At 34.2% G+C, this 22,192-nt stretch overlaps 1 protein-coding gene across 9 annotated transcripts in view; it reads left to right on the top strand.

Moving 5' to 3' along the window:
* The window catches only part of kek2 (leucine-rich repeat, immunoglobulin-like domain-containing kekkon 2 protein), a 562,599-nt gene that overhangs the window by 365,840 nt on the left and 174,567 nt on the right, over nt 1–22,192 (top strand). Inside the window, exon 1 of one of the 9 annotated variants that reach the window (XM_074133673.1) lies at nt 16,687–20,393. The exons of the other annotated variants lie outside the window; for them this stretch is intronic. The gene's annotated coding sequence lies outside the window, so the exon portion shown is untranslated. Of the gene's footprint in view, nt 1–16,686; nt 20,394–22,192 lie in introns of those variants that run through there. 9 annotated transcript variants of the gene reach the window in all.

The raw sequence follows: 22,192 nt of genomic DNA on the forward strand, positions 1-22,192 counted from the left end.
ATCTATAATGTACTCATTGTATGAACATGGATGTAAAACAATAAATAAATAAATAAATTTTATTTATTTGTCTTTAGGGTTTCCCCTATACAAAGAAGTCTTGCCTTACAGATAAACAAAAATATAAACAAAAGAAAGAGTATACACAACTTGGACATACTATACATTGAAATTACACCAAGAAAAATGACTTTTAACCTAAATTTACATACGTATATACTTAATAAGGTGAAGCAAAGAGAATTTGGAAAATTGTACAAAATCATACATATAACTTCAACAGAGATACAATATTTGTACATACTTTTATATATTTATATACATTTTTATTCCCCTTCCATCATTTATCATTTACTGTCTATTATTCATTAATAATAAAGGATCTTATCTCCATAGCGTTTTTGAGAAATGTATAAATCTGAAATGATTTAGACTTATTGCTGTCCCGTAATAAACTAATTAAATTCTGGTCACCTAATAATATTTTATTCCTCAAACCGTTATATACTGGACAAACGAAAAAAATATGATGGAGATCTTCGGGCTGGTTCAGATTGCAGATAGTACACAGCTCGGCTGGTGTGATGGTATATTTAGACCTATTAATATTTAATACTGTAAAGTATTTATTACTTACTCTTAACTGTGCTATCGTCCTAACAATTTCTATTGGAAGATTTAGTTTTAAATAAGGTTGGGCTTCTGTATTAAAATTATTCGATAATGAAGAGTATATAGTACTAAATTGTGAACGATTACAATTTGCTAAATCTTCTTCTCTTAATTTCTGGCTCATCGTGCCCAACATTCCTATTAAGTTTCGTTTTATAAGTGTAGGGTCTTGGCTCTCCCATAAATGGTAAAAATCATAATCGACAAAAAATTGCTTGCATTGAGAGACCCAGTTATATTCTGTTTTATTCAGCAGACTGGTATCCAACTTCTTCAAACGTTCATAACAGATTCTTGGCAGTCTAGTTCTATCCATTTCTAATAGTCTACACAACCATCTAATAGTTAGTTTTGCTACTTGTACTTTCAAATTACAAATTCCACTTTCCAACCTTACTGCAAAATTAGGGGTGGTACGACCGAGAGATAGTAATCTTTTAAAGAAATTCAACTGGCACATTTCTAATCTGTCCACATAACGTAATGACCAGACTGCAGCTCCATATAACAGGGTGCTTAGAACAATAGACTCATACAGTCGCATTCGGGAATCCCAGGAATGGAGCTTGGCGTTTGTAAATAATCTAAACACGGCACCACACGCTGCGTTTGTTTTTATAACTGCATTCTTGGCTGCCTCTAAAAACAGCCCCGACTTAGAAAAATTGACACCTAGATATTGAAATGTTTTAACAATTTCCAGTTGCTTATTGTTATATCTAAATTCATGTCTCTTAGTTCTTCCCCCTTTATTAAATATAATAATCTTAGTCTTACCAATATTTACCTCCAATTGATTTAAGGTGCAATATTTAGACAATACTGCAATTTTTTTGTTCAAATCTCTCTTACTCTCCGCCATTAAAATGAGATCATCCGCATAAAACAGGCTTAAAACGTCAGATTTATCGTCAATATTCACCCCCAAACAACCTTCATTTCTGAAAAAACATTCAAAATCACTTAGGAAAATGTTAAAAAGAAGGGGGCTGAGGGTCTCACCCTGTAATACTCCTTTTGACACACACATTTCTGGCGTACAACCGTCAGCAGTACAAATCTTGACGCAAGCTTTAGAGTAGAGATCCTTTAAGATTCTAACTAGTTTGGCACTGACTCCCAGATCATACAACTTCTGCCAAATTAAGAGATGTTGAAGAGAATCAAAAGCCTGCCGAAAGTCAACAAAGCACACAAATAGTTTCCTTCCTGGTAGCCGGAGATGAACTCCAATAAGTGCAGCAAGTGAAAACAGATTATCAGTACATCCGCGACCCTTACGGAAGCCAGACTGGCATTCAGGCAATATACCCAAGTTCTCAACCCATTCCTCTAATCTGTTCTTAATAATCTGCGAATTTATAATTAATATTAATATTTTTTTCCAACCATGTCTCAGAGAAACCCATAATCTCATACTGATCATAACAATGAGAAAAATCCTGAATATTTTTAAAGCCTTTTAAATTCCAAAATAAAACCTTAGCTTTATTTACACGATTCCTTAGTTGCTATTCAACAGCTGACTCACAAGAAGAGGTTTTCTTCTTTTTTAATACTTGTTGAGTTTTCTTTCTTTCAGTAGTACCAAGCCATTGCTCCAGCTGTGTTCCTAGTGGCGTAGACGGACGACTAGAGTCCTCAGTTGGTATGACAGCATCATCGGAATCCCTTGCACTGGTGCGCCTACGTACTGCTCCTCTTCTAGGTGTACTTCTCTTCTTTGACTTTGCAGTTCCACCATTCAGTAAATTCTCGCAGTATACCCTTTTTCCATTTAAAACTAAATAATTATAACCAAATTTTACGTCTCTGTTTTCCTCCCTAGCTTGTTTGTAAAATTTATTGAGAATTTTTCTTTCCTCTCTAATATCTTTTGGATAATCCTCCATTAAAAATAAATTAGAACCTTTTAAATGTGCTCTTTTAAATAGTATATCGTTACGTTTCCTCTCGGACTCAAATTTAAGCAAAACGGGCTGTTTGGCGGAAGTTCTACCAAGTTTTCTAACATAAACCAAATCATTTTCAGTGCATATTAATTGCAACTATACTTTGATTAAAATGTCCAGTTTAACGATAATTCTTGACAATTATAATAATAGTGACGCTCTAAAAAGAAGTATACAAGAGTTGTAGAGCATTTTTTCTCTTTTCTTTACAAGTTGACTTCCTTTTATACAAACTGAACTTTAAGTTAGCTGTAAGTTACCCTACTACTTCAGTAAAGACCTTCTTCACAGCATAAGACATCGTTCTAACTTTTTCCATTTTTCTTATAGATCATTTCTTTTCTCTCCTTTTTTCACAAAGAAGTTTATCTAAGCTTACTTTTCATTAAAGTGTTAACTTCCTTTTATTATTGTTAATTGAATTAATAGAACTTTCAATTCGGAAAATTTTTCCTGTCAAGTTTTCCGTTAGTAGGTGTTCCTTTTGAAATCTTTGAGTACGATGAAGTGGCCTTAAGGAATGGTCAATGTGGGTAGAAACATTTAAATTCTCAATTTTGAATCAATGCCACCTTAGGCTGGAAACATAGTGGAGCGGCGAAAACAAACACAAGTTAACATATGGGACCGCGCATAGTGGGGAACAAAGCGAAGATAGAGAGCAACGCGTTATAAAATGTTTGATTTCTTCGCTCTCATCGCGCTCAATTTTCTAGGTTAAAATGGATATTGATGCATTTATTGGTCTAGTTTTTTTAAATTAAACTTCTGTGAGATCAAAAGGATCCTCTACATCACAACCGATTTGTGTTGGATAAGAAATGGGACTGGTTTAATATGGTTAACATTGAAATTCATCCTTTTCTTGATTAACATGCCTTCAACACTGGTTAGTATGTAATCAAATGTTGAAATAGACATTCGAAAATACGAATGAAACTTGCCAGGATGCTCCCGAAGTTGTTGGTACAAGTGATGGAATTCACCATGTTCATGTCTAGTCATGTTCATATCATGAACACTGCAGCTCCTACTAATAAGCTTCTGTAAATACCAAATTTTCAAGGAAGAATTTTCATATAGAAATAATTCCTCCATAATGTCTCGTCGAAAGGAGAAACGCGAATAAACTCGTCACTATGTGCATACGACTCTTTGCTCGCTGCTCGTCGGTCTCTCTGATTTGAAGCAACTATCAACGCCGCTTTGCTCGCCGCTCCACTATGTTTCCAGCCTTAGAGACAACGATATAAGTTTAAGGCCAAAATTAGGCTTTTTATTAAATAAATATTTCAGCTTGTTTGTTAATTTTTTGTAAATAGCCCAAGCGATTATTTTAAAAATTCCTCAATGATTTTATAGAAGATTTATGACTTTTATGCAAATCATAATTCCATAAAAATATTTGTTAAGGCAGTTGTAAGGGAGGTGTAAGATAAGCATCTCCCTTAAAGTTTCATTTCTGTTTATACAATTTTTTTTGTTTCATTTTTAAAGCAAGATCAGTTTAAGCACTGTAATTGCCACAATGAGGCTACAAACTTGAATGGCAAGATTGGAGAAACCATTCAAGGCTGTTCTGAACGCATTCAAGGCGTTGTTAGGTGTTCAGTTTGTTGCTAACATTGACCCTAGACCACTTCCGTACCAGACATCTTGCCATATTTTGTAGTAATAAAGATGTGCTTCGATTAGAGATGAAGAGGATTATTGTCCTATAATAACGCTTGAAGGTGCTTTCTTCTTGGAAAATATTGAAATTTAAAAATGTAATGTAAACAAATTCGTATTTCTTAAAAACAAATAAGTTCATCATTTGATCGCAGTAAATTTGAAGATCTATTGCAATTGAGATCCATTTCAAACAATTTGAGAACCTATTAAGTTGGTTTCTTTCAGTGTCGTAAAATTCGAAGACAAGACATTCAATTTGTAAAGACTTTTGAACTTAGTTTGAAGTTATTAAAATGGGCGAATGTGATAATACTTTACAGTTAGCGAGCATTATAGAAAGAACAAAATCTTATGAATGTTAGCATGTTTTGGTTTTTTATTCTTGTTTTGTAAGTTAAATAGAAAATTGATGTCAAAAGTTTTGAGTCTTGTTACTTTGGATCGTCTCAGCCATTCAGTGTCACAGCTGTAAATCTTTTATATGATTGATTGGGCCACTTTCAACTATTTTATCGTTTTACTTGAAATATTGTTTTATTTTCTTAAAAACTTCAATTGATCACTTAATTTATAATCTTTACTTATTTTGATGGATTGGTCTGATTGAATTTATTATGCTTATTAAACTTAACACAGGCAGTTTGCTTTTTCCTCAGACTGTAATTGAGATGGACGATATATATTATATAGTATATCCTTAACAAAAACTTACAGTTTAAAAAGTTAAGTATAAGGGTTGATTAAACGCCAAAAGGTACACAAATCAGCGAGTACCCAACATTTCATTAATACTTCATTAATAGTTAAGTAATTCTACTGCATTAATTTTCATTAATAAGTTATTTTTTAGAATTTATTAGATGTCACAGACCCTTATGCTGGCCATTTTCAACTATTTATTTATTTTTATTTTTAAATAAAAATCGTCGGTTTAAGTTCATTCTTTAATGTGCTCACGAATATTTCGGTAAGACGAATTCAAGCCAGAAATATTGTTTTAAATCCTCCGTGATTCAAATTTAAATAGTAGCAGACTCTAACTTAGTGTTTTTCTAATTTAACGTGCATGTATATGTGACATCTTCAGAATTAAAGGCACATTAAAGAGAAATAAGAAGAATAATTTGGAATAGAGTTAAAATAAAGTACCTGTTTAATAACGAAGATATAATATACATTTTATAACAATTATAACAAAAAATATTATGAATGAACTGGCCAGCATAAGGGTCTGTGACATCTAATAAATTCTAAAAAATAACTTATTAATGAAAATTAATGCAGTAGAATTACTTAACTATTAATGAAGTATTAATGAAATGTTGGGTACTCGCTGATTTGTGTACCTTTTGGCGTTTAATCAACCCTTATACTTAACTTTTTAAACTGTAAGTTTTTGTTAAGGAGATTTTTGTAACTTTTGGATAGATTTTTCTTTTTGTCTATTTTGCAAAGTTATATATCTGCTTTACAGATTTTTTTAAAATTTGGGATAAGCAATTCTATCATTATAACCTGATAAGGTGTTAAATCGGAACCTAACTACCACTGGAGAGATCTTTTTAAATAATGATTATAGTTGCGGTCCCCAAACCATCCTCAATAACAATTTTTTTTGAGAAAGCGTTTTGAATAAAATAGGAAGGTATTTGTACTTAAGTAACAAAATAAAACTGCGATTTCAGTACTTCCTTTTAAGAGGAGCAAGAAAAACAGTACTTCTCCCTAAAACGCAAAGATTTTGAATCGAACGACAATTCATTGATGTAAATCGGTTCACTCATTGTTAATTTTAACGATTGTAGTACTTCCTCTTAGTAGGTGTAACAGCATGATGGCACTTCACAGCCACGTAGAGGAACTTTAATCACTTCTTCGTGCTAAATTTTATCAAAATCGGACTAAGCTTTGTAGAAATATTGGTAATAATAGTTTTAGAAAGGGCCTTATTTGGGTGGGGTTAACTCCCCTTCTTATGAGGCAAAGCTTTTAAGTGCAAATCTGTACAAAATTTCGATTCGAATGACCATTCATGAAAATCGGTTCACATGTCGATAATTTGAAATGATTGCTATACTTCCCCTTAACAAGTGTAAGAGCAGATCGTCGCTTTATTGTTACGTAGGGGAGCCCTAATCCTATCATCCTACCAAATTTTATCAAAATCGGGACAAGATTTACAGAGTAATTAGTAATAATAATTTTGGAGGGGGCCTTACATAAAGGGGGCTAACTCCTCTCCCATTCGATGTACAGCGCCGAGACCCCCAAAAGGCACATCTACATAAAATTCCGAATCGAATGACACCTCATTCATGAAAATCGGTTCTCGCGTTTAGGCGCTACGTTGTTTACAAAAAAGGTAACAACAAGAAGAACAACAAGAAGAACAACAACAAGAAGAACAAGAACAAGAACATTTTTTGAAAAAGCCGTTTTTGCTCATTTTCGGCAACTTTTTTCTCGAAACCTATTAGATCTGGATTGTTACAAAACAAATACAGTCATAAAGGAGGGTTTGCCCTATAATTTTAAGAAAATTTGGGAATTTTATCTTTTATAGAAAAAGAGAAAAAAAATTGTCAAAGTTGGGTGTTTTCCAACGTTACGCTTTTTCGTGCAGTTTTTGACGGATCAACCCTCCTTATACAACTGTCCTACCGGACAGTTTTAATACTTCCCCTTAACAAGTGTAAGAGCTGATCGCCGCTTTAATGTTACGTAGGGGAGCCCTAACCCTATCATCCTACCAAATTTTATCAAAATCGGGCCAAGATTTACAGAGTAATTAGTAATAATAATTTTGGAGGGGGCCTTACATAAAGGGGGCTAACTCCTCTCCCATTCGATGTACATCGTCGAGACCCCCAAAAGGCACATCTACATAAAATTCCGAATCGAATGACACCTCATTCATGAAAATCGGCCTAAGCGTTTAGGCGCTACGCAGTTTACAAAAAAGGTAACAACAAGAAGAACAAGAACAACAACAATTTTTGAAAATGTTGTTTTTGTGCATTTTTCGCATCGTTTTCCTCGAAAACTAATTAATCTATGTTATTACGAAAAAATTACAGTTATAAAGGAGGATTTGCCCTTTATTTTAAAGAAAAATTGGGAATTTTATCTTTTATAGAAAAAGAGAAAAAAATTGTCAAAGTTGGGTGTTTTTCAATGTTACGCTTTTTCGTGCAGTTTTTGACGATCAACCCTTATACAACTGTCCTACCGGACAGTTTTAATATAGCCTATATAGCCTGAAGTGTTAAACTGAGCCGGCAAAGGAAATAGTGTCTTTTAAAAGAAAACAAAATTATTCTCTTTAACCTCTTTCTCGTAATTCCCCAAGCTTCACCGCTTCAGAAAATACTACACAATGTAAAGACAAGCAAAAAAATAAAGGTTTTTGTTTTTATCGTTCCCAGTTTGAACCGAGACGTATATTTTTAAGGAAAAGGATAAATACCAAGGATAAGAGAGTTACGAGGGAATGTAAAAAAGAAAAAGGATAGAAAAGGATATGTGGTACAAGTGTGCAAGAGAATAAGGAAGAGAATAAAGAGAGTAAGTGAGACGGAATTTAAAACGAAGGTAGATTTTTCTTAACATAAGGAAAGAGGGCCTGAGAAAAAAAGCGCGTGCTAGGGCTGTGAAAACCCAAGTAACTGGGTCTTATATATTTAATAAACTGAAACTACATGCAATTCACTTACTAGGTATACATTCCTCGCTAGGGTTTAAGGTAAAAAATACACGCAACTTCACCATTACGTGCCAACACACGTACTTCTTGCACACGCACCTTACAATATAAATGTTTAAAGAATTACTTATGATCTTTAATATATTAAGAAATACACGATATTTGTAGCAAAAATATTATCTAATTAAAAATAATGCTATTATCTCACCAGATTCATTTTTATCTTTTATAACTTGTATGCTGCAGTTAATCCTTCGACCACTGAGGACGATATCCTCTTTACCTCAAGATTCCTTCTCAAATACTTTCCACTGCTGTTTGCAAGAATTATTTCGTCAACTTCCATCAATGTACTCCCGATGACATAAAGTTTACAATAATGCGAAATTTGAAAAAAAAATACAATAAAATGTTTCTGTAGAAATAACAGAAACTATTGTGGGGGCAATTGTGTTAATTATTGCATTAATGATTCAGTTAGCGAGGAATCGGTTCAGAACAAAAAAAAAACATCTCCGCCTTTTTTGCCAAAGTTTCGACAAATTATATTGCCTTTATCAGGGCCTGGATATTACAAATAAGACAATACAACAATCAATATATTCGAAATTGTTGTATTGTCTTATTTGTCCAGCCCTGAAGAAGGCAATATAATTTGTCGAAACGATGGCAAAAAAGACGGAGTTGTTTTTTTGTAATGGACTGATTCCTCACTAATTGACTCCTTAATATAAATATCTTACGGTGACTAAAAGCTGATACAAATTCATAGTTAAACATTGTAGCAAGCATTTCATGAAGCAAATTTATCTTGCCGCTTTGTAATTACATTGATATTTTTTAATGAAATAAGTGCGATTCTAATTTGTGCATTTGCCCAAGATCGTTGTTCAATATTGCAATAAAATTGTAGCACGATTTTGAATGAATTTTGAATGAATGTGAGAAGTCGAGGATACCGCGTCCGGTGGGTGTGAGCAATTTGGATATTCAGTGCGAGAAGGACATTAAGAATAAAATTTGAAATAACCAAATATCGCGTGGTGACGAGTATAACTCAAAATAGTAAAAGGAGATGCTTACTGATCAAAGGTTCCTGAAAGATTTTCAAAGATTGAAAACCATTTCAATGTCCAGAAATAGGAAAAGAAAATAATTAAATCTGATGGAAGAAATTACAATGACATGCTGTGCTGAAAAACTTTCATATTGTTAGTTTTTTTATTGCCTTTTTAGTGTTCGCAAAAATATTTGTCTGTTTAAATTAAAGTAATGCCTTATTTTTCAGGCGGTCTTTACGTCCAACTACCAATTAGGTATCGTGGACGGAGGCGACTAGCAAACATACTTAACTATAAATTTCTTTTATTCACCATTAAATAAAATCCAAGGTCCAGGCCCGGGGGAATCGGACCCACTAAACCAGGGGTCCCCAAACTTTTTACACAGGGGGCCAGTTCACTTTCCCTCAGACCGTTGGAGGGCCAGACTATAAAAGAAACTATTTTAAAGTAAAAAAAAAAAAAAAATCGGGAACAAATAAAATATTTGAAATAAAGAACAAGTAAATTTAAATCAACAAAATGCCCAGTATTTCTGTGGGAACTATGGACCTGCTTTTGGGCTAATGAGATGGTCAATGTCCGGTTTAGTTATAGTGCTTTGCCTTTCTTCCTACTTCTGCTGTTATTTTACTCTGTCATTGGAAGTAGTACTGTACATGGCGGCGCCACGTACATATACTGCTCCTTTCACTGACCACCAATGAAAGAGATGCCCCTTCCGGAAGTGCTGCGGGAATCGGATAAATGTCCTCAGGAGATCGCATGTGGCCCGCAGACCGTAGTTTGGGGATCCCTGCACTAAACCAACAATACATCTTAGCTTTTACGCAGGTCTCGCCTCTAACCGCTCGGCTACCGTAGCGCATTTACTTGTCAGTGTTAATGACCAATACTTTAACTTAGAATAATCATGTTGGTGACATATCTAAAACACTATTTCAAAAACTACGATAAAAACAAAGTGCCCATTTCACTAAGAAAACTGTTGCTCACATTTGTGTATTTCAGCCATTTGAAGTAAGATTTAACTGCAGACAAGAGACCGAAAAAAGTTGGAGAAGGTGTTAAAATTAGCTCAAAGTTAGGAAAAAGGAAAAAAGTAATTCAGGTCAAAGGTATCAAAACCCGCAGAATGTGGTAGTTTAGAGGGAATTTCAAAAGATCATTTCTGAAAACTTTCCCGAAACAAAGTAACCAGCAAATTGATAAGTTTTTACCTGAGTTGTAAGTACAAGACTTCTCTTTACTCGGGCAGCTTTACTTGCAAAGTTATATTTTAGTGAATGGTAAGGTTGTACAAACTATGTAATGTTAAGAATTTTGTTTTGACACAAATCTTTGGAATGTGAATAAAATTTCTTAGAGTCTTAAGAAAACTAGCAAGAGAATTCGGAATGAATGTTCTCACTAAATTTTGTTGTTCTATGCACAAAATATGTTTTAAACAAATATCTGATTTGATTTATTTATTGTTTTTTAAGTAATACACTTTACAAGCAAGGAGTTTTGTGTATTTGTGATATAATGTTGAACTCAAAGCAATCCAAATAGATAATTGAATATAAACAGCGCATGTATGTATAATAAATAATAAAACATATAAAATTAATGTAATAAATTGCTTAAAATTTACAGAAAATACAAACTAAAGTGAAACACTTGATTATCTAAGAAAATCGAAGCAAATATGTAACTGCCTTTGTCGGTACAAACTGCAGGCGGTTTGTTCTTTAAAACTATTTTATTTATAACCAGCCTAAGTTCCATAAAACCATAATATGGTCTCTCAGGACGTAGATATTATCTTTCTTTCTTTACATCTATTTATTTATTTACTTTTACTTTAATTTATTTTTGTCTAAAATGGATGCAGCACAGAAAAGAACGTTTAGCCGATTCAAAACTAGTTAACGAGATTTAAAAGCCTGGCTACTTTTTACTTATTAAATCTAACTGAAGATAATATTTGCAGTATCTGTTGTAAAGTGGTTATTATGGATTCTATATAAAAATATATTTGCAGATAATAAAATGTTAGTTGAGAACATAAAAGCCACTTATGGGATCTCTGCCGTTGACAGTTCCTCTCCTTCAAAAAAATCTCCTGTATTCCTTCAACATATTTTCCTCATTCTTTACCATTATCGGACGTCCAGACCAAAACCAAATGTTCTCTCTTAAATTACTCCCTTTTATTTTTTTACTCTCCTTCTTTTGGTAAATATGCTTTTACTTAACTTTTTTTGAAGAAAAAAAAAGAAGCAGTCAAGGGTTTTGCTCTCAAAAAGAAGATTATAAAACACTTATAATATTCTGTTATTATTATTATTATTGTTTTAATCTTTTATTGTAATTTACCACTGCGACGATGTTGCAACAAACAAATATGGTACCTGTTAAAAAAAATAAAACAAAATCATAAGTGGTGTCATTCCAGTAACGTGCTTTGCTCTCACAATAAGTGTAGATCACGAGGCCATCTTCTCTTCAATCTCCTTAGAGGATTACCCTGGTATTATGGAGGAAGATAGGTGTTCTATGAGTGGGTTAGGATTAGCTGCTGTAGAGGAATGAAATTTGAGGGAAACGAGTGTTAGCAAGGATCTGTAATGAAAGGGATTTTGAGGTCATTATGGATAGGTGAGGTTAGATACATAGAACGGAGTGTTAAGAAGTTTTCGAAGTATTTTTTGACTGTAATGTCCCTGGAGGCGTAGTGAGTTGAAAACGGTTTAGCCGATCCCCCATACTTCGATGCCGTATGACCAAATGGGTCGCAGTAACAGTAGATATAAGTGTCTTTTGTAGGTAAAGTTTCGAACGTTTGTCAAATAGTCTGGCGAGAAGTTTGTAGTCTTTTCAGTCTAGTATGGGGGTATTCCATGTCAACCGTTTGTCTAGCTGCAGTCCAAGGTAACGTACTTTGTCCACAGTTGGTATAGGAGTTTGGTTCAAGATGACAGGAGGTAGGATTTTCCGTCTGAGAGTAAATACTATAAACTTTGACTTCGTAACGTTAGTTTTGATTCTCCATTTGAAAAGCCAGTCCTGTAAGTGGTTGATTCTATTATTTAAATTATTAATTTAAGAAACTACTTAACAGAAAAGTAAAAAGTGGTATTTCTGGTGTTTAGTTGTGTCAAACAAAAAACAACGCAACATGTTTAACATGTTTCAATTCAGTCCTTAAAACTATTCATTCATTTTGTTAGGGAAGGGATCAGTTTTATAAGTCAAAGTAACAATGTAGATAGTTTATGATATTTCATTTACGGCAGACGGATTCTATCAATGCTGATAAGTGCTTAATTTACGTTTATCAATTCTGTATAATGTATTATACTTCTTAATAAATGCGCTATTATTATTATTATTATTATATTTCATTTAGGGGCCATTTACAGGTTTTTTCTTCTTTTTATCTTGTTTTTGTAAAAATGAGGAAATGAGAAAAGCCACTTTTCACCTTCCTTCGGGCGCAACTGAACTGGGTGATAAACGGTGGCCATTTTGTTGGCTCTTGCCACGTCCATCTCGATCTTACTGTAGGTTCCTCTTTTTCAGATTTCTGTACAGTATGATGATAACTTTTTTCTGATAACTTTGATACAGAGTGCTCATTCCCATTAGCACAACCCAAAATATCAAAAAAAAAAAATCAATTTACGATTAATTGTTTTAATAAATGAATTATGCGGCTGTGGTTGAAATTTTTAGCCGGGTGGGGAGCTTTTAGAAAATAAATCATCATTCATTTCTAGCAGAAACCGATCGATCTACAGGGGCTGTGTTAGGCTTGATGAACCTGCACAGCTAAGCGTTTCTGCATTGATGGGGTTGGCCATGAGAGAGGCCATGTTAAACGTGAAATCATTCGCAAACAGAAGTTTATAAATCGTTCTGCGGATCCTTTATTACCATCAAGAGACAGCTTTTTTTTTTTTTTATTTTAAATTTGAATTGAAGTTTTTATTTATCTGCCCTACACGTCATCACTTACTTTAATTGCGTCAAAATTCAATATTCTCCCCAGCCACTGGTTCTTCTTCGCCAAGACGTAATCTTAGTACCATTTTTTAATATGTCTACGAACAGTATACTCGTTAAACTTAAATTTTGTTTGATTTTGTATCAGCTGCAATATTTCCAAAGTTTACGGTTTAATCTCTTCTGCTTTTAAACAAAAATTGATAAAGGAATCTTTTCACTGGCATTTATAAAAAAAAAAATATATTTTCCTCAAAAGTATAAAAATCAATATTTTTCAGATACCAAGAAGGCAAATAAAGAAATGCGAGAAACACATTTTCAAATTATAAGAAAAAAATGTAACCAGAATCACAGATAACTGCTGTATCAGTAGAACAATAGAACGATTAGCGTTTAAAGCATCTGCTAGATTGCAATGATAGTCTATCTTAGGAAGGTAGTAACAATCTTGACGAGGTACGGAGAAATTGAGAGTAATATGATAAAGAGTGTACCATAGAGGAAATGGTAATTGTCAGGGTCATATTAATCCCACGCGACCATTCAAGGGAGTTAAGGAGGAGAAATCCCTAGAATCACCCACCATAAACACCCACATGTATAAACCTACAGACTCTGTGGAAACATCTCTCTGATGGAAAGGATATATTAATTGAAGTAGGTAAAATACTGTTAATATTTTGTATAATATTTATTTTTATCTACTCATTGTAAGCGACAGCTTGGAAGATCTTTTTAAAAATAGGACCTGTGACTTAGATACTAGCTGGTGCTTCTTTTAGGTCTGGAAGTTTATAGCTGATTAAAGGTACGTTGGACTGGAAAGGATATTGACGACATGAATGGATTCGTAATAGGAAGCATTGTGCGGAGAATTTTGGATTGCATTGTGCAAGGATTTGCACTGCATTGTATATGATGTAGCAATGCCCTGTTGCATGCAGGCACTTGGGGTGTAGCGACCCCACGGGTTACCACAGCCAAAGTACACCATGCGCAGTCACCATAACTGTACACCCACACACTTACTCACTTTACACAACAAACACAACGCAAAGGACACAAATAGTACACAACCTAGGGCTACCTTTCCTAGGAAGTGGTCCTTTTTAGGAGAGCTTGAAAGACAGGCGTTGAGGCCTAAAAGTGACAGCCTCTCCAATACGCCAACGGACTGTGGGCCAATCCCTTAGATCCCCGAAAAATAAAAGATATAAAGTAGCCAAAGAACTTCTGGCGGTCCTTTCGGAAAGCCTCTACATCTTAGGGTAGAAGAGGATCTTAGTCAACTAAGAAAGAAAGAATACTTTATCAGGCAGAGTAATTTGGGATGTGAAGCATTGTTCTCAATTGCCATATCATAACTAACATAAGGTCCAATTAGCCAAGCAATATCCCCAGGCGTACGATATATAAAGTTCTGAAGGAATATCAAAATTAAAGAAAATTGGTCAAACGAAATTGTAATTTTACAGAATTATCTTCTAACTTCTCAAAAAAGACATGGTTTATAGAAGTAATGGATGGGTGAGAGGTAGTTTTATACTAGGCGACTGAAGTTCAACCATCACTTCACGAATCCGCACCTGCGTAAAGTAAAGATACTAGGTAGTCCTAAGTACGATTGCGGTAGCGTAGAAGATGAAGATAATCAAACATCTCCTCATTGAATACTGCTGATATAATAGAAATAGAGATATAATAGAAACAGAGACAATTATCTTAAAGAATTGTATGATTTCCCTGTAGCGCTAAAAGTATTTTAGCTATAATTAATCCTGATGCACCCATGAAGCATTTATAAGTTCATTTGAAAGAATAAAATGAAAATATATGATTTGCGAAGCAGAGAGAATTGATAGTTTCCATGTTAAGTTCTCATTTACTTACATTAAACACTATATGTATCTCATCATTATACGAGTCCACCAAATACAAGTCAAATTCAGTTTCCATTGCGTTAATTCTAGGAAGGAATAAACCAGTATACAGAGCTCGCTGAAGTTATCCTTACCTCATGGAAGCCACGAATAAGAAAGTAGTGGAAGAGAGCCACTATTACATCGTGGCAGTCATGGAGAAGAAAGAAGCTACAGAGAAACTATTCCTTAGTCACAAATGAACGTTGCAAAAGTTATGGCTGGGTTTTTTCCACCAAATGTAAATGTAAATTGAAGGATTAGAAGCCAAACAGTTAACTGTGAATACCAATATGGTGGTATTATTCCAGCCCTGGAAAACAGTAGATGGTTAATGGCGCGAACAAAACCCAAAAACACAATAAATTATAATCTTTTATTTAACTTCTTCGTTGCGAGATAGATATAAGATCAGGTAGAAATAAGACAACTGTAAAATTGCAGCAAGAGAGAGAGAATCGAAGTGAATGATGCCCAGATTTTGTTCTTTTTGAGATTAAACATACAATAAAAGTGCTTCTTCCAAAACAAAAACGGGATAACACCCGTAATTTATTTCAGGATGAAATTTTTCGATAGGGTGTTGTGCTTCTAGGGGGAGATAGCATGAAGGGAAGAGGAAATAGATGGCAATAACCTCTTGTGGGGGACAGAAGAATTCGATTCCGTAGCCTTCTTTAATGTAATCTCTCTTTTGGACTGCTTACAGCAGTATTATTTGTTTTTCCTTTATGTTTATTCAACTATTTACTTGAATTATTTTCTTTATCACCGTTTAGATTTATTGTAACCAAGTTATTGGTTTGAAAAAAAAGGTATACGAGGTACGATAGTATTGACATAAACTTGGAGAGAGTATAAGAGGGAAATAGACACGATCCTTCTCATGATCGTGGACTCTGTTTTATTTCCGTTTTGGTAAATGTAATCACTGATAAAGTAGTAGAAATAACTGAAACTAGAATTATTAAGCGCCTCGTTATCTTGAGTGACAATTTTAAGTTGTTAAGAATTATGGCTATTCATTTAAATTATGAAAAATCTTCATTCAAAATCATTAATGTTTATATATTTTCTAGAGTTTGTTTTCCCAAAGATTGTTCCGAATCATTTTCATGTAACCAATGCCATGTTGCGACATTTTTGGGGTAGAGAGCTAAATTTTACTCCAAATATTAAACAATCTAATTCAAGTTTTCACGTTTAATTCACTTAATCATTTACAATGCTGTTGAAATGCTACAAAAATCTTATAATTGCAATTAGAAAACAATTCTCTAGATAATCGTAACTGCAAAAACAAATAATAATCATACATTTTCGCCAAAAAAGAATAAAATATTTCGTGAAAGATTGTGAATAATTAATGTACGCGGTTTAAATAAAATCTATGGAACAAGAAAAACTGAACATCTGCTTTTTTTTTTTCATGCTGTCAATTACTACCTGTCAAAAATGTATGTTCGACAGAGTGGAAATCTGTTAAATTACATTGGATAAAACGTGTTTTATCTCTTCTAGCTTACTTCATACTTCTTTGTTATTAGTTAATAGCTAATGATTTTTACAAGTAAATTGGTATTTAGTTTAATTTGTCTTTCTCTGGTTTTAATTGTTTTTTCTAACATCATATTAATAATAAATTAATATTATAGATTAATTATTAAATTCGGTAGTAAGAAAGCGGTGAAAATGATAACAATACAAAGCCTGTTATTTCATCTTGTTGTTTCAGAACAGCATTGTTGTATGAACATTTAAATAACTGTATTTTGGTATTGTGAGTTCGATTCCCGGTCTCTAGGCTTTGGCTTTTGCTTAATGATTACTATCAGAAATTCAAAGTAAAGAACATTTGCTGGTCGCCTTCGTCCACAATAACTAATTGGTAGTTGGGCGTAAAGGCCGTCTGAAAAAAAATAGGCATTAATTTAAAACTATAGTTTCTCATAGCTCACGTTGCTTTTGTTTATTCATTTGTGATGTTAATGGTGCTGATTTTATCGATATTGCCGTTGATCGATTCCATGAAGTAACCTTTATAGCCTGAGCGATGATCTATTAATGTTAGATAATGGAAAGAACTAGTGAAAATGCACATTTTTTTATGGGTTATTGGCTGGTTTCGTCAAGAACTTAAAAAGAGAAATAATTACAACATTAAACTAAGGAACTAAAGAATAATTTAAAATTAAGAGAGTATGGAACTGTAAGTAGCGAGTTAAGTGCGTTTCTGAAAAGTAGAACTACATATAAACATTCTTGGGGCATTGGCCGTTTCCTTTTAGAGATTGAAAGATATAGGGCTGCTCACTTATTTGTACTTGTCTTTTATCTTCCAGGGCCTTCGACTTTTAGACATCTTGCACTCTTTTTCTATGCTTAGTTATTCATTTATTGCTGACGATAAACATTTATTATTAGTTTGTTAAATTTGTATCAGGTGGGCTTTACGTCCAACTACCAATTAGGTGTCGTGTACGGAGGCGACTAGCAAACATACTTTACTGTAAATTTCTTTTATAAACCATTAAATAAAATTCAAGGCCTAAGACCGGGAATTGAACCCAGTACCACAATGCATATTAGCTTTGCAGGTCTCGCCTCTTAACCGCTCGGCTACCGTGGCGCCTAAAACAAGGATATGATTGAAATTATATATTGAAGGAAACATTAAATTTGTATCATAATCATTGATTTGTATGATGTGTGTTAGTTAAACCAATCTTGTTAGGTAGCACCCCAATTTGTTGTAAATTGTTTACGCGTCTCTGACTTAGCTTTACTCAAGCAAATATCATTCGCAATGTTTTGGTAGAATCTCTCACCAACGAAAATATCTATTACAGTGTGTACACCTTTAAATATTCGGTATTTAAAGGATTGAAGACTTAATTAGCTAGATTCTGCGGATTTACTCGTACATTAGATTCTTAGGTTCTTAAGGGGAGTAGATCTCTCGCCTCGAATGCAACATTTCTACTTATCGGACGGTTCTGTGATACGTAAAATTTGTAAGAGTATTAACCCAAATTTATGAGCACAAGAATACCTATGCAACTGATTTTTCGAGTGTACGGCAACATTATTAGCTAAAGGAGTTCATTATAATTAGGACTTAAGCTATCAAGCTTAAAACTTGGGGAAAGCGGTGACGTAACATTTCCTTTAACGGTAAATTTTCGAAATATCCTTTTAGTACAAATGCTAACTTTCGTAAAGATGTAATTACTCAAATTAAGTTAAAAAAAAATGACAGAGTTGTGTGGAGTGCTCCACTAAAATCGATTATCAATTTTATGTATTAATTAAAATTTAATTACAACACATTTTATATTTATTAGAAAATTTTCTAGCAATAAAATGAAATAGCAAAGGGCTCTAGACTAGGGCATGCGGTTTTAATTAGCAACTTTATTCTCAAATTTCGCTATAAATTATCTGCTAATTTGATTAGTTTTCATTTTTCTTAACGGCTGAAATAAACTCAGGTATACCTGTGATATTTAAAATCTACTTTTATTTACACAACCAATATTTAGATAGGGGTAGGTTACAAGGTTTGTGAATGTTTACATTTTAACATTGTGCGTATGCGAAGGGGTGGATTGGGCATGGAAACGTGGAGAATGTAGTAACTTAATTTAAAAGTGTTAAAGTGTATTATATGTACAGTGTTGGGGGTAAAGTTTACGGGCTTGCTTGGTACGGAATGTGCAAATGGCAGGCCACCGCTTGTGTGCCCTTCTTCAAGGCGAAGTTCCTTGGGGAAGTCAAGTGAAGTGAAATATTACATATTCACTCGAGGAGCTACCATTTAAGTGGAAATATGGGTAATAAAATAAAATGGAAAAAAGAAAAATAAAGAAAGAAAAATGTTTTCTCTTCTTTATATGAGAAAGTATGAAAAGAATTTAAATGTTCTTTTGAATAGAGTATGATACATGTACAATAGAGAGAAGTTGCCATTCTTTTAAGATATTTCAACACTCTTGATGAAGTGAGGAAATGGGAATTAAGTGCATTGTAGACACAAATTATTTCTTCCTTCTTTTTCGTGGTATGAAAGTGTGTCCTCTGTCCTTTCAAAGATCTTATTGTACAGCCCTTACTGGTGCCAGACTGGTCCCTTCCATATTGTCCATGAAATTCTATCCAATAATATCCAATAGTGGTGTCTAAAAAAGGTATATCCTTCTTTAGAATTTGGTAACCGCCAAGTCCTCTTTCTTGAGTAATGGCATCACCAAGTTGTAGGTTTATAGAAGTTTCCTTCATTTCCTCACAGAAACTGAAGGTACCGTGGCGTACTTTTCTTTTTATAATTATTTAAGGAACGTCAAAATCTGAGATTATTGGCGCCCATACCTTTTTACGGTGCACTGCCGGCCTTAGGACAGTGTTCTCTTGCTACAGATAACACCAAACACCGAACAGTGAGCTGTAAGAAGCTCCTAGGAAGAGAAAATCTTAGGGTCAGCAACTGGATTCAAACCCGGGATCTCCGCGTGAGAATCCAATACTCTAACCGCATAGCTAATCTATTCCTTCCCATCTTAGTGTTGTTCAGTTGAGGTCCGAGGTGAAAGCTCAACTGAACCGAGCTTCGACTCGAGCCTTTACGGCTTGAGCCTTCAGAGCTCGAGTCTTATAGCCCTCGAAGCTGGAGCCGTGAAGCTCAAGTTGTAGGCTCATAAACCTAGAGTTGAAGGCTCATAAAGTGCGAGCCTTTTTAAATTCTTAAGGAATGACGAGTAATCAATGAACAACGAACATTTTAGAAATTATTGTAATCATTAATACAAAAATATGTTGAAAAATTCATTAGCTGCTATAACTTGATTTTGTTTTAAGAAATGAATATATTAATAGTACAAATAAAGTGCTTCATATAAAACAGCCACCCACTGAACCCTGAGAGCTCGAGCGCTTAAGGCTCGAACCTTATAGCCTTATGGCTCAGCTGTTGAACAACACTATCCCATCGTGTACTAACTTCTACTTGGTCCTTATCATCTTTTGACCAAAAATCCGCATCAACTCATGCAACTTTGTAAACCTATTGCGCATAAGGAGTTCGTTAAGCGAGAGTGGCAAATGCAATTTTATTCTTTCTAGATTATTTGAACAATATTAATTTAATGATTAAACTATGAATAACAGAGTCAACAGAAACACCGCCTTTGATGGATTACCGCAGGAAGTTGATTTTACAAGAGTATTTGAGACTTAGGTGGCTTAATAGCAGTAACAATAGAAACCTTATTCACAAAATAAAAATAACTTACAACATGAATTCCATTAGCAACCATCAAAAACATATATTTCTATTTTTGATTATTCCAGGCTAGAATTACTGGCGTAGACAGGTGGTAAACTTTTTGATGCCCCTCACGTCCTAGACATGGTATAAAACAAAGTAAATTAAACTTTTAAGTTTATCTTTCACTCGTGCTTTACTTCTATGCTTTGAAACTAAGTCCCCGCGCCGGTCTACATTTTTTAAAACTAGTTTTCTTCTTCTTTTTCAACGTGTTTATATTTGTTTAAACAAATCTTTTGTTTTTGTTGCACGAAATAATGCAAGCTAGCAGACATAAATATTTTTTACTTTTTTTAAATTTACAGTTGAGAAATATGACTTTAAAAACGGAATTCTCATCCACATCTTTTTCTTGTACAGAGTTGATAGTTCTGGAACACAGCGACAAGTTGCCAGAGACGAGGAATTTACAATGTATTTAACTTTGTATCTTACTTACTATTTTGCAAAACTCTATTGTACACTTTTCTTTTATTTATAAATTCAGTCAAATTTATGTATTCTTTTTCTGGCTCTACGCTGCACAAGTAATATGCTTCTATTTCATGAAAAAACCGAATATTTGACATAAATAACAAGCAGAATAAGAGTAAGTTTCTGGCTAAATGTTGCATTTAGGTTAGCAAGGGATTTAACTGAAGATATTGTTTATTATACAAATGCTTAAAAATGACGAAGTTTATTAGGTACAATATATTACAATATAAGCACAATAAATGAAACAACGTCTTTTAAAAATTTATTTGTCTGCTTGTAAGCCACAAGTACACATCCTTCATAAGCTTCATACAAGTTACAGACAAACTTACGCAAAATAGAATCCTGGGCAAAGAAGTGGCGGATTAAAATGAACCCACAGAAATGCCAGCATGCCACGTTTACTGTCCGATGAGGCTCCTGTCACCTGTCCTCTTCAACAGCAATCCTCTTTCTTGTACAGAACTGGTGCGCTACCTTGGGCTCCACATAGACTAAACGACTCACGTGGAACCCACACACTAGACTTGAAAAACAAGCAATGACAAAACGTGCGAAACTGCTTTACAGACTTCTTGGACGACGCTCCAAATTGCCCATTGAACTCAAACGCTTAATATACAACACTATCCTCAAACCTATGTGGACTTACCGACTAGAGCTGTGAGGTTCAGTCAAACCTACAAACATACAGACAGTACAAACATTTCAGTCAAAACTATTGCCGACAGATAGCTGACGCTCCATTCTGCGGTGACTAACCTCACTCTTCACCACGACCTCAACATTCCTTTCATAGACCAACTCGCCAAGACTAAATACCAAAAATTCCACACCACTCTCTCTACTAGCTCCAATCCTCTTGTACAGTCTCTCGCCTCCTTTGAATCCCTAACAATCCTACTCGACGACTGAATCGCCAGTGGCCCCGCGACTCCCTTACAGTCTGAAGAACTAAATCTCTCCTCTCTCCTCCTCACATTCTCCTCTCTCCTATAGAGAATGCTACCGCTGGGTAGTTTCTATCCTCCTGCTCTTCCCGCACCAGTTCATCTCAATTTGTTCAGTTACACTATAGTAACTTGACGATAATATTAACACTTTTGTATTCCCATTCACTAACATTCACTATATTCACTAACTGAGGGGAGAAGTTACCCTGCAGTAACACTCCTTAAATCATCTCCAGGATTAACCACTCTCCTCAGAAGAGAGAAAATAGCGAGGCCACTGGCGTTTTAATCTCCTAGAAAGATGATCTGCAAGGTGAAATGAGATGATAAATGGTGGACAAGAGGATTGGAATAAGAGTGCAAGTTCTGATGAAAACTTTGGTATCGAGTTCGAGCGACTTGATTTACAAATGGAATTTCAAAGTCTGTGTGGATAGTTAGATTTAAAACGCAAAAATTGAGCGT

The sequence above is a fragment of the Rhodnius prolixus genome, unplaced genomic scaffold (assembly GCF_049639745.1).
Source record: "Rhodnius prolixus isolate KJV_2025 unplaced genomic scaffold, Rpr scaffold_10, whole genome shotgun sequence".
Lineage (NCBI taxonomy): Eukaryota > Metazoa > Arthropoda > Insecta > Hemiptera > Reduviidae > Rhodnius > Rhodnius prolixus.